At 41.4% G+C, this 12255-nt stretch overlaps 1 protein-coding gene across 15 annotated transcripts in view; it reads right to left on the minus strand.

Moving 5' to 3' along the window:
- The window catches only part of APBB2 (amyloid beta precursor protein binding family B member 2), a 185121-nt gene that overhangs the window by 113985 nt on the left and 58881 nt on the right, over nt 1–12255 (minus strand). The window lies entirely within an intron of this gene.

Here is a 12255-nt window from a genome sequence, read left to right on the forward strand (position 1 = left end):
GGAATCACAAATCACAACTCATTTTTTTAACTGAAACGCTGCTCAGCCTGTCGAATACCAAATATAAAATCTTCCAGTCCAAAACTGAGAAGTCCCATTCATTACTACAAGATTTTGTACTAAAAATCAGCTTTCAGTTGATCTTCAGTTTTACTCTTTTCTCAGTCTATCTGAATAGTCTTCATCTTCCCAGATACCTTTCAACGTCCATTGCGTATCAACTGCACAATTCATAGAGGTACATTTCCTTTTATTCTCTCCCTTACTGGAAGGAAAAAAAAGGTGACAGACTTCAGGGAGTGCTTTTCCTAACTTATTAAGAATTTTTACTGTTTCAGGCTGCAGTTACAAGCACAGGCTTACTGTATGCAGGAAATAATGAGAACATCAAGAGGACACAGATGGAATAGCGCTGCATTGAAACGGAGAGCAGACTTCCACAACTCTACAGACAATCCAGTCCCCAGTTGAGCAGGACACCAGATCATTCCTGAGTTAGATAAGCCTTCTTTTTTGGACTGGCCAGAAAAACACAGGCAGGAGAATGAGAGCAACAGAGCTGCATCACGCTGCTTCCAGCTCCTGTTGCATGTCCTTTCAGTCACCCCAAATCCACACCACAGTGTTTCTACCCCTTCCTTCCTTCCTTCCTTGCTCACAGTGTGTTCCCCTCTTCTTCCTACAGCTGACATTTGCATTCATCAGAATATCTGGGGAGCTGGTTTGGGAGCAAACACAGCTGAAAACTAATGCTACAGAAATGCCTTTTCAGCTGTATCACGTTCCCAACCTGGCTCACTGTGCTGGTCTTGGTAGCTAGTGAGGCAAGGAGAGAGAATAGGAGCACTTAAAATAACTTAAAATGCAATCACATAAAACGTTCAGGCCTCGGTAGATTATTTCTGAAATGTAGCCACCCAGAAGGCTGCTTATTCGACAGTGGAAAGACAGGTAAGGAACGCCATTATTTGCCAAATCAATGCTGAGAAAATATCCTGTTTAACTCCCCTTGATGGAGAGAGATGAGTGAATCAATGAAACCATACCTTTTAACGCTAACAATTCAGGCTTTTAAGAGGAAAAGTCTGCATTAAACAATAAAATAAACATTAAATCAAAAAAATTGCATTTTTTGGCAGTGCAATATGGAACTACTGCCTTGCCAAGGGCCAAATAAAGCTCTTTAAACTTCTGTAGTGGCCCACTAATTAAACACACATTTAAATGTTGTACAAGAAAAAAAAAATGCAAGTGGCTCTTTCTCCATTCCTACTCCACAGTAGTGAAAAAAACTAAGCCCCCACTCACCCCACATTCACTGTCATTTCAACTCTTCTCAAATACTTACACCCCTGGTGTAAGTAAGAGAATAGTCCCTAGCTGAGCAGGGATTAGGAAAAAAAAAAAAAAAAAAAAAAAAAAAAAGAAGAAGAAGAACTAGTGAAAAAAAAGTTAATTCTAATCAGATTATAGTAGTGGCAATTGCTTTCCAAACTTTGAGACAGAAATTTACAGAATATCTGATTAATAAATAGTGAGCTGCAGAATTTCTTAACTTTCACAAATGCATTTTTCTTGCAAGTGTACATCTCTTTCTTTAAATCGGTAACACTAAATTATACCAACAGCATCCTACAGCAGCAGTACACTTGAGGCACTCTCTCCCTTCCCTCTCGAGCAGCACAGCGTTAGAGGAGGAGTCTTGCACTCTGCTGTGACAACAAATTTTAAAAGCCCGAGAAAAAAAACCCAACCCCTCTCCCCATATACTTTCAAAAAGTTGAGTTAAAGCTAAATATGGTTTTCGTGAAGTAGTGTGCGCACAACGGGAATTAAACCACTCTTAGGAGAGGCCGAGTAGGGACCCAAAGCTATAACCATTTTAAGTATCAGATTTAAAAATCCCAGAGATCTAAGCAGCAAGGACAACCTAAAGATACGTTCTTACTACAGCAGAGGTGTCGTTAGCTCCTGTACCGAAACGAAAACTGCAGAGATTTACAAGCTGGGTATGCGCGTAACACTGTAATTTTAGGAAGCCGCCTATAAAAAGACAATAAGGAAACATGTGCCACACGGTAAGTGAAATTAAACTGCAGCTCCCACTGAAGAAATAGCAGTGATACTGGAGGTATGTACCAGCAGGAAGATACTCAAATTAAGACAAAAGGAGAGGCTGCTTGGGCTTGCGTTTTTTTTTCCCCCCAAGAATTATCTTTGATTTCTAAGCATAACCGCAGCAACTTGCCTTTTAAACACATTAGTTTCCCCACGTGAATCTCAAAGGGTCTCTTAAATTCCTTCAACAAGATCATGCAACTCTCAGAGAAACGTAAGTGACCCTGTAAGTGAGTGAACCGCTTTCCGATCCGCGCGCGCGCCCGAAAGCGGCCGCCCGGCGAGCCGCCCGCGGGACGGCCTGGCGGAGGGCCGCCCGGGCGGGCGGGCGCGCACCCCGAGGCGCTCGCCGCCTGCGCCGGCCACAGCGCCAGGCCGCCGCTCCGGCCTCTCTGCCGGGGAGGGCGCAACGCTGGCTGCTGGCCGAATACGCGCCGCTAACGCGGCGGTGTGCTGCTCCGGGAAAGGCCGTCGATGAGTCATACCCACCATTCTTCAGCCACCACCTTTTTAAAAACAGCGATTGTAAACTCAGATTTTCTTAAAGCCTCCTCTGTTGCCCAAGAAACCCACCTGCCTGGACAACTCTGTCTCGCCTCCCCTCGCCGCGAGGCAGAAGCACGAAGCCACCCCGCTTCCCGAAGGACTTGCTGCCCTCATCCACGGGCACCGCGTAAAAGCCTCCACGGAGCCGTCGTGACAGTCACATCCGAGCAGCACCGGGGACGTCCTGCCCCGTCCAGCCCCGCCACAGTGGCTGCGGTTTAACACGCTTGCAGCTGTCTGGGCTGCAGTGTAATCCAGACACCAGAGGTGCTCCAAAAAAGCCCTGGTCTAGCCCGAAGGCCTGGCCCTCCACCATTTCTCCTTCCAGTGAGTTCACGCTACTCCAATTCCTGCTTCTTGCAATCCTTCTGGCTTGAAATTCTCTATGCTACCGGCTGACTTTACGCCTAGAAGACCTCCCCTGTAAGCTCCTGCTTGAATACTTTCTCTCTTCTTCAATTTGGAGAAGTTCCTCATGAGGACATATATTCCTTATTTCTTGGCATTCTTTTCCAGGTACTGTGCAGCCTGCCCACTTAGTTGAGGTTCCTATAGGCTACATACAGATGGATGTCATTATTTCCCACTCTGTGCTCTGGGATAGTATCAGCACTTAGACAAAGTTCCTGCTGTGTCCCTAATTCATACGGCCAGGCTTTGTTATAGAGCCTTCAACTCTTCAAAACTGTGTTTTTCTGAACCTTAGTATTTCAGTTTTTCTGCAGCCAGATCATATAGATGAAGCTTAACTCAAGCAGTTAATCATCAACATGACCCTAATCCCCTGCACAGATGAGATATATTTTCTCAGTAAAACACAGCAGCTGTTTTCCTATTTTTTCTACACTAAGTTATCTCAATGCAGATTTTCTTTCATCAAATAGCAAAAGAAAACATCAGGACATTTTATACTTAACTAAATAATCCATACATATTTTAAATGTAAAGCAAAACACTGTCAATACTACTGACAGCATGTTATAAATCAAGATAGCTCCATTTACTCCCATGCAGCTATCTGAACTGACATCAGCATGAGCTCAATTTTACTCATTCTTTCAGGGATTTGTTAAGCTAGAAGTAATACGCATAAAAAAAAAAAGCACAAAGCAAAGAATGACAAGACATGCTGTAGCTTACAGATTACTCCTGGTTTGCTTTAAGTCTCTGGGTATATATACAGAGTGGCAAGCTCTGCAGCCACTATTTTGGAGCTCTGCTGCAGTGCAACATGTAATCAGGCTGCCAGCAGATCAGCACTTTGCAGTCCTGCAGGAAATCAGGTGCAGACAGACACACCTGGCCATCACATTTATTTTGCCTAGCTCCGTGTGGGCTCATGTGCCCACCATTAAAGTCTGTAAGAGTGGCACTACGAATTGCTTATGAGGAACCACTTATCAGCAGAGGATACTACAACCAGCTGAAGCAGATTACAGTAAAGGAAACATCATTAGGTTTGACTCCATTTCTCTCCTTGATTGCTTCTATTAAAGCTTTGTAATAATATCTTGATAATATACATGACTAGCAGTTCTCTAGCACTTAAGCCCTCTTGTTAAAAGCACAACAAAGATTTTTTCACTGGAAAAAGGACTATATGTACCACTACGCCAAGTTAGCCACCTCATCCCAGGAGAGGTTTCACAGAATATCAGAGAAGACATCCAACTCTCAGCCATGAGCCAGTTGCACCAGGTTGTTTTGCATTTCAGTCCTAACTTGGGCAAAGAGAACACAGCAATGCTGCGTTGATAACTGTATGTCCAAGCAGTATGTTCAATGAGGAAATGGGAAATTCGGGGGAAAGGCTGGAGAATTCACCTTCTAGCATGCCAGCCACAGGCACTTTGAAACTGGAACGCGGCAAATCAGCAAAGTCACCAAAATGCTAGGACAATATGGGTAGCTCCCTGTTCAAGTGGCCACCTCCTAAGACTCCTTTTAGTAAGTATTTAATTCTAGATATCCTAGTCCTTTGTGCATTTTACATGGAGCTTTGGTGCCTGTCTCAGATTCCAAGACTGAGAGCAGAAAGTACAGACAGGGCAACACTGGCCAAGACAATCCCTCCAGGTCTTTGAAGGTCTGTATCTTTTTCAAATACAGGATGCAGAGTACTTATGCGAGACTTAAGACACACAAATTCCCCACTGAAGGCCAGTCAGTGGGAAAAGGGTAGTTAACTCTCAGTCCCTGAAGGAAATCTTAAGGCAGGAACAGCGTGAATGATTAAAGAGGAACCTATTTATACAATCCCTCAAATCTCTGACCAAGGCTGTTACCTGAATTGCTCAGTTCTCAAGGAAATTACTGTTCTTTTTAACTTCACAGCACTCCAGTTTATCCACTTCTTTTCTAGAAGTCTTGGCAGAATGCTACTATTTCTATTGTAGAAAAAATAATGCCCTTTGGATCTCAAATGAAGATGAACTAAGAAACATGCAAAATAAAAGTACTACTTCTAAAACTTGTTGTATTTGGGGGATCAAGACACTTTAAAAATACTACTTGCTAATACTAGTTGCTTAGGACTGAGACAGTCTCAATAAGACAACTTCCACTTTCAGCTGAAGAGAAGCTTAGGAATCTGCTACTGTACTACTTCATTTTATGCCAGTGCAGCTCTGAGTTCATGCCGTTACATTAGCATAGACCTGAAATACCACACCAATAAAATTAAGACCACAAATGAATCAAGCCTCATGACAGCCATGCAAGGTCAACTTTATTAAGTTTGTCTTATGAGTTGGAAAACAGAAGAGGAAGAGGTTAAGTGGCACATGCAAGATTATAAAGTATGCTTGCGGCAAAGACAAGAACATTAAAAAAAAATCCTAACTTCTATTCCTTTGCTTCAACCACAGGATACTTCTCCTAATACATATGAGTTTTCATCTTTAATATAAACACAAATTCGCATACTTATTTTTAGAGCAAATGTAAATGTACTGAATTATCCTATGAAACTTTTTAATGCATGATACTGGAGAAAACCAGTATCATATATTGCTCTATAAATACAATTCCTAGAGTTTTTGTGCTGTAATGTGCTATGAAGTTATTATACAATGAGAGCAATTATCATCAGAAAATGCAGCTCTCCCAGGAAAAACTAAAACGAGAGGGTAATATTTAGGTTTTGAATCTCATTTATACTCAGGTAAGTGCCATACATATTATTCAGAGCTGATTGTCAGAAACAGCAGTAATTCTGAATGAGGATATAACCATCTCTTCTGAAGTCACGGATGCTGCTGTGCTTTCATTTCCTGTGGAAAACTTTTCAAGCAACCAGGTTTTTTACTGCAGAGTTCCACCAATACTTTTCAGTCTTTTTTTCTTACTGTTTCTTATAGGAATGAGTAAAATGTTGCTGCTGCCTTAAGAATGGATGCAAAACTTGGGAGCTGAGACAAAACAGAACTGGAAACCTCAGAAAATGTCATTAGTTTTGAGTTTGGCAGCTCTCAGTTAACTAATGGGACAAGCTACAGTTTCTTGCTCCAGACTGACAGATTTGCTAGTCCAAAAAACATTCATCAGCTGTTAGAGGGGAAAACAAGAACAGGACAGCCACATTCTTCATTTTGTTGGTATCCTTCTTTAAATACTGGAATAAAGAGAATGATTTTATTACTCAAAAAAGAAATTCCCAGTTTATCACTTTTACCCATTTAGATAGAAATTGTACTCCCTGTATTTTAGCGTTTTATCAGGAGCTGCGAGCACAGCAGAAACTACCTACTGCCAAAAGACCAGACGTTCAGACCAAATCTCCCTGGTTACTAGAAAGCCATGAAAACACAAGCTGAGCGTAAGATAAAGCTTACTAATTTCCAGAGTTGCAGAAGAAGAGCAGCTTAAAAAACGCCAAACGGACACCTATTTTTTTTAAAAAAGGCTCCTTCGGAAACAGCTCGTCGTTCCACCCTTATGAGAGCAACAGCTCCATCCTGCACGTGTTGCTGTCACAGGCCCAAGCAGCCTCCGCTATCTCCCTACCTTGAAACTTAAATCCCCAGTTTAAGCCATAAGAATTCTGTAAAAATCTTATTATTCATTCCTGCTGTCATCAAAGTTGCAGTTCTTATTTTTATTTAAATTAGCACATTACATTCCTAATGTGCAGGACCTGGAGACTTGATCACAGTGGAGGGCCTGTGTGGGCACCCTAAGGGAGAGATTTCCTCTCACAGAATTTAACCCTCTCAAATATCACATTCAGCCAGCAGGTCTGCAACTGCTTTCTGACTACTAGCCAACTGGCTAAATTACAATTTATAATTCATAGCAGATGAATGATGCTGAAGCAAACTTATTTTAACAAAATGCAATTTTATCTGTGGCAATGGAAGGCCGTAGGACATTAACACAGTCTCCTAGTTGATTTTGATGTCAGCAGTAGTATACAAACTTTAACAGCTCAGACAAGCCCAAAAATATTCATCCAGGGTATTTTTAAGAGAGAGTAAAACCATGAAGACTTAGAGAATTGATAGCTAATCAAGGACATTGTAAAGAACTTCTATACATGGAGGGAAGCACAAAATATTTACTTCAGAGGAGCTGAACAAGAGGGAACACAAAGAAAGGACCAAATAAATGGTTCAATGAAACAAACTGGGAAGTTCCAGTCATCATTTCCCATGATAAAAGGAGAAGGGAAAATAAAAATTAATTGAAAGAGTGGAAAGTGTTGAATGATAAAAGGATTTGGTAATGAAAATTACCATTAATGATAATTTAATAAGTAGTTAATATGTATATTTATGGGCATATTAAATACATATATATATAAAGTGCATCTTTAAGATAATTTAATAATTAATTGATCTTGTCATAAAATGTGTTAGTGAAGTCTGCCAATGACACAAATTTTCACGGCTCTTCTGCAACGAGAAAGATGGAATTGCTGCAAGGAAAACTGAACATCCCCAGAAGGAGCATAATAAAAATGTAATGAGGTGAAATAACACCAAGCAAAGGCCATTCACTCAGCGAATCACTAAGAAATCCTGCCATCAGGCTTGGGCTGTGATGGAAGCGTTTGGAAATCACTGGAGAAAGAGACCTGGCTGCACCAGCAGGGTACTAGTGGGCTCGAGCTGTCAGTCTGAGAAATTCGGCGGGGGGACAGGGGGAGGCAAGTTTATAGTCTGGTTTCCTGCAGAGCTGGGAAAACACCGACACCATTGTACAAGGTAATGTCCAGACCTCATCTGAAATAGCCTAGTAGCATCTGGTCATTTACGCACCGGCGTGATTAATGGAAAACACAGGAAATTGGAAGATAATCAAGGCAGCAGATATCTGTCTTGTACAAGGACACAGTGAGTTTGGCTTGCAACAAAATGAAGGCCGAGAGAAGCAACAAAAACTTCAAAGAATAAGGTTGGCACAAGAAACAAGTGCATGTAAAGTAGTCATTACCAAATTTGGGCTAGAAATTAGAAGAATATACCTATACGCGGTTTGTGGTCCAAAAACAGCCTTCCAAAAGGAGTAAAGAATCATCTAACAACAAACTAATTGAGTTTTATCTTGAAGTTATGAATTGCATGATATAATGGCACCCAGGTTTAGCTCAGTTGGTTAGAGTGTGTTGCTGCTAAGGCCAAGGTCGTGGGTTCAATCCCCATACCAGCCTATGCTGAGGGCTGGACTAGATGATCTCCAGAGGTCCCTCCCCACCTTACCATTCTATGATTCCTATGGGGTTAAGCAACTGAATGAGAGTTATTTCCAGTCTTTTAGTCCTCTAACATGATTTTTTTAAAACATTATCCACAATTTGACTAGGAAATTCACTGAGACAAGACTCTAAACAATAATCTTAGGACAAGAATCCAGGAGGGTTGTATAGCTACATGATTAATGAATAACAATAACCAGAGTACAAATACGAAGCTTAAAAAATAACAAAGATTTTGAGTATTAAGTTTCAAATTATAAAATAATTTTCACCTAATAGAATTTGGAAGAAACCTTGTGAACGGATTACTCAATCTGCCTTCTGCAAGACTTCCTGAACTTTTTACTTCTCTGAAGAATCTGAAACCAGGAATGATTGAAAGCAAATGGACCATTTACAAGGGATGGTTCAGTATTTCAATTTCTTTTAAAATTCTTTTTAAAAAAATAAAGTCCTTAGTAAATGCTACTCTAGCATCTTATGTAGTACTTTCTTTTGGCTGTAGAATTGAATATAAAGGAAAGAATAGAGTCTAATCATGTAGGATTTAAGCACCTAATTCACATTTTGGAAAAGAAAACAATGCTTGAAGAATAACAGAAGCACATTCCTGGGTACCGCCTTCTCTTTCCATTCATATTTCATATCATACTGACAACCTCTGCAATACAGCATAAATTGTGTGGTAATTTGATGTGCCACATGACATGTTTCACTGCCACTGCACAGTGAAAAAGATTTCCAACAACCAAAAAGCAAAATGCATTAACTGAGTCACAGATACGGCATACTGTCTGCGGTAACCACACAAAAGTTCTACCTTTCTTGAGTTTAATGCAAGAACATATTATTAGGGGGAAAAAAAAACCCAACAGTTTCATGCAATTAAACATCTGATTGATTTGAATCAGTTGTGTCTGCTGCTTCCTAATCCTAACTGCATCATGAATAATGATGTTAAACATTGCAATACTTCATTGAAGAAAACAATTCTGTTTAATAAACTTTAAAAAATGCTGTTCATTTTTACCTCAGGTAAATTCTGCATTCTTTGACAAAGAGGAAGAGTCTGGTGAAAATAAACCTCCAGCTGAAAACAACCAGCCATTTAAGATTTAATTTTTTCTTTTCAGGTCTCTCCACCCCCAAGTTCCCTCCCATAAAGTGAGGGCTGTGTCCTTCATTTGCAAGGACAATTACTATCTATATAGCAAGAAATATATTTTTCTTTGAAAGTGGGATATGCCAAGGTAGTAAAAATGGCTGACCCAGGTCATACACTACCCCCTACTACATCTTCTGCTGATGAATGACGACCAAACAGTCTGCAGGCACGAGCAACGGCTGTCCCATTCAACCACTGCAGCTTGCGAAGTTCCTCTAGGATTTAACTCCTGCACAATCTATTGTGTATGGCTGCTACTATTAACTGACCCAGACACCAGAGCATTATCCTCACTGTGAGTAACATTTTCCGCAAACAAGTAGCTATTCTTTCCATTCCTAAGTAAAGATAAAACACCAGCAGAAACTTTCTGGTAATCCTTGCTGAACCACAGACAAGGGCTTGCAGCACACAGCTCTGGAGCTACCATGGAGGCACTGAAACCAAGCAACAACTGCTACAGGTAATCTCGTAAGATTTCAGTTCCTCTGCTGAGAGTACCAAAACAGACTGAGATACGACCCATCAGAATGGGACACATTAAACTTGTCTTCTATAGGCTCCCCATGAAATATCACAGAATATGTATTTTGGGCCACACTTAAGACTTGAAGCCCAGATTCAACCAGCTCTGTATACAAAATCCAAAAGTTTAAATGACTTTTAAGAAACTATTTAACTAAAGAGGGGTCACTGATAAAAGTATAGTCAGAAACAAGAATAGCCATTTATTTTCTACTAGCCTGCAAAAACAAATTAATGATTCTGGTTCAATTCCCAGAGAGGCACACGCATTACAAAAATTACTGTCTCAGCAGAAATACTGGAATAGTTGTGGAAACTGAACTCTCTTGTCATTAGCAACAGAGATCCCACTGCAGCAAGGAAGATGATGTTGATGAGGCCTACAGGACAACCTGAGCTATTGCTGTGTCCACACTGATTTTGCTCTTGACGTAGACTTTCACCTTCAACACATATTCTGTAGACTTGTTAAAATATATGCTTTGCTTTCAACTAGTCACAAGTAACCATATTCATTGCAAATCAAATGCAATAAAAACAAGATTTGGTGCTTACATTATGCTTAACATAAGATGAAGTGCTTAAGAGTAAAGTTCACTCATCACGGGAAGCAGGTAGGTCGCATGTTACGTTAACTAATAAAAGGCTCACGTCCACACAGATGAACGGGCATGGAGGCACAACAGTGGGTGAAGAAACCCCAATAACCTAGTTTGAGAAAGAGATACCTTGCCCATGCCCCTCCCAGGGGACACATCAACCCTGTTGTCTGAGGCTGGAACCCCTCACGATGAGCCGGCGGAGGAGGCTCTCCAGGGCACCTTTCATACAATGTATCTCAAATTAAGGTTGAGGTGTAGACAGTTGCACTGCTATTCAGAAGGACATTGACAGGTTGGAGAAATCGCTAGAGAAGAACCTCACAAAGTTCAGTAAAGGGAAGTGCAGAGTCCAGCACCTGGGAAGGAATAACTCCATGCATCAGTACAGGCAGAGGGCTGACCTGCTGGAAAGCAGCTCTGCAGAGACCTGAGGGTCCTGGTGGACGTAAGCCAGCACTGTGCCCTTGAGGCCAAGAAGGCCAATGGTATCCTGGGCTGCATTAGGAAGAGCATTACCAGCAGTTGAAGGAAAGTGATCCTCTCCCTCTTTTCAGGCCTGGTGAGGCTGCATCTGGAGCGCTGGGCCTAGTTCTGGGCTCCCCCATACAAGAGAGGGACAGAACTACTGCAGCAAGTGCAGCGAAGCACCATAAGGATGATTAATAGTGACTGTTCAGCCTGGAGAGGAGAAGGGTCAGAAAGTGGTGTGTGGGGGGGAAATGGGCAAACTCTTATCAGTGTGTATAAATATCTGTCAGGAGGCTGTAAAGGAGATCGAGGCAGACTCTTCTCAGTGGTGGCCAGTGACAGGATGAGAGGCAATGGACACAAATTGAAATGGGAATTTCCATCTTAACATAAGAAAACACTTTTTCACTGGGTGGATGGTTGAACACCAGAAGAGGTTGCCCAGAGAGCTTGTGGAGTCTCCATTTTCAGATATATTCAAAAGCCATCTGAATAGGACCCTGGGCAACCTGCTCTAAGTGACCTTGCTTGAGCAATATTCAATACTCCCTTTCAAAATCAACTGTTCTGTGTTTGGCTCTTGTGGGTAGAATTAGTTTATTTGAATAAAATGTACACTTATACATTAAGAATTACATAATTATACAGTAAGCATGCACACTATACGTTAAATGTACTTAGGCATATATTCACGGCCTTTTGAAAAGAAATAGCCTTCCATAAACTGAGACCTAAACTGCATTAACTATGGAGTAGAAAGAGACTACAGAGAGTGTCATAGTGCATTTGACACTTCTGCTTTAACTGTGCTAAAGTGACTCAGGCAATAGAAGGCACCCTGTGGCTGGCCCGGCCAGAACTGTTCATGGTTGTATTCAGTTGCCCTAAGATTCAAAACTGTGTCAAACATCCTCGTGTCAGCTTCGTGGGGCATTCAGGCAACACCTTCAGTTGGGGGGGGGGGGAATGTAAAGAAATACTAGCACATCTGCCTTCACTCACCCTTCCCAAGTTGGTGTTTCTACTCTAATGGGTGGCTTATTTGGGATAGTGGGATTGTGATGGTTGCCCTAGCCCTTGGTGATCCAGGATGGCAACAGAAAATTATTTACCCACAGACTGGGGGAACAAAGCAT

Source organism: Rhea pennata, chromosome 4 (genome assembly GCF_028389875.1).
Source record: "Rhea pennata isolate bPtePen1 chromosome 4, bPtePen1.pri, whole genome shotgun sequence".
Lineage (NCBI taxonomy): Eukaryota > Metazoa > Chordata > Aves > Rheiformes > Rheidae > Rhea > Rhea pennata.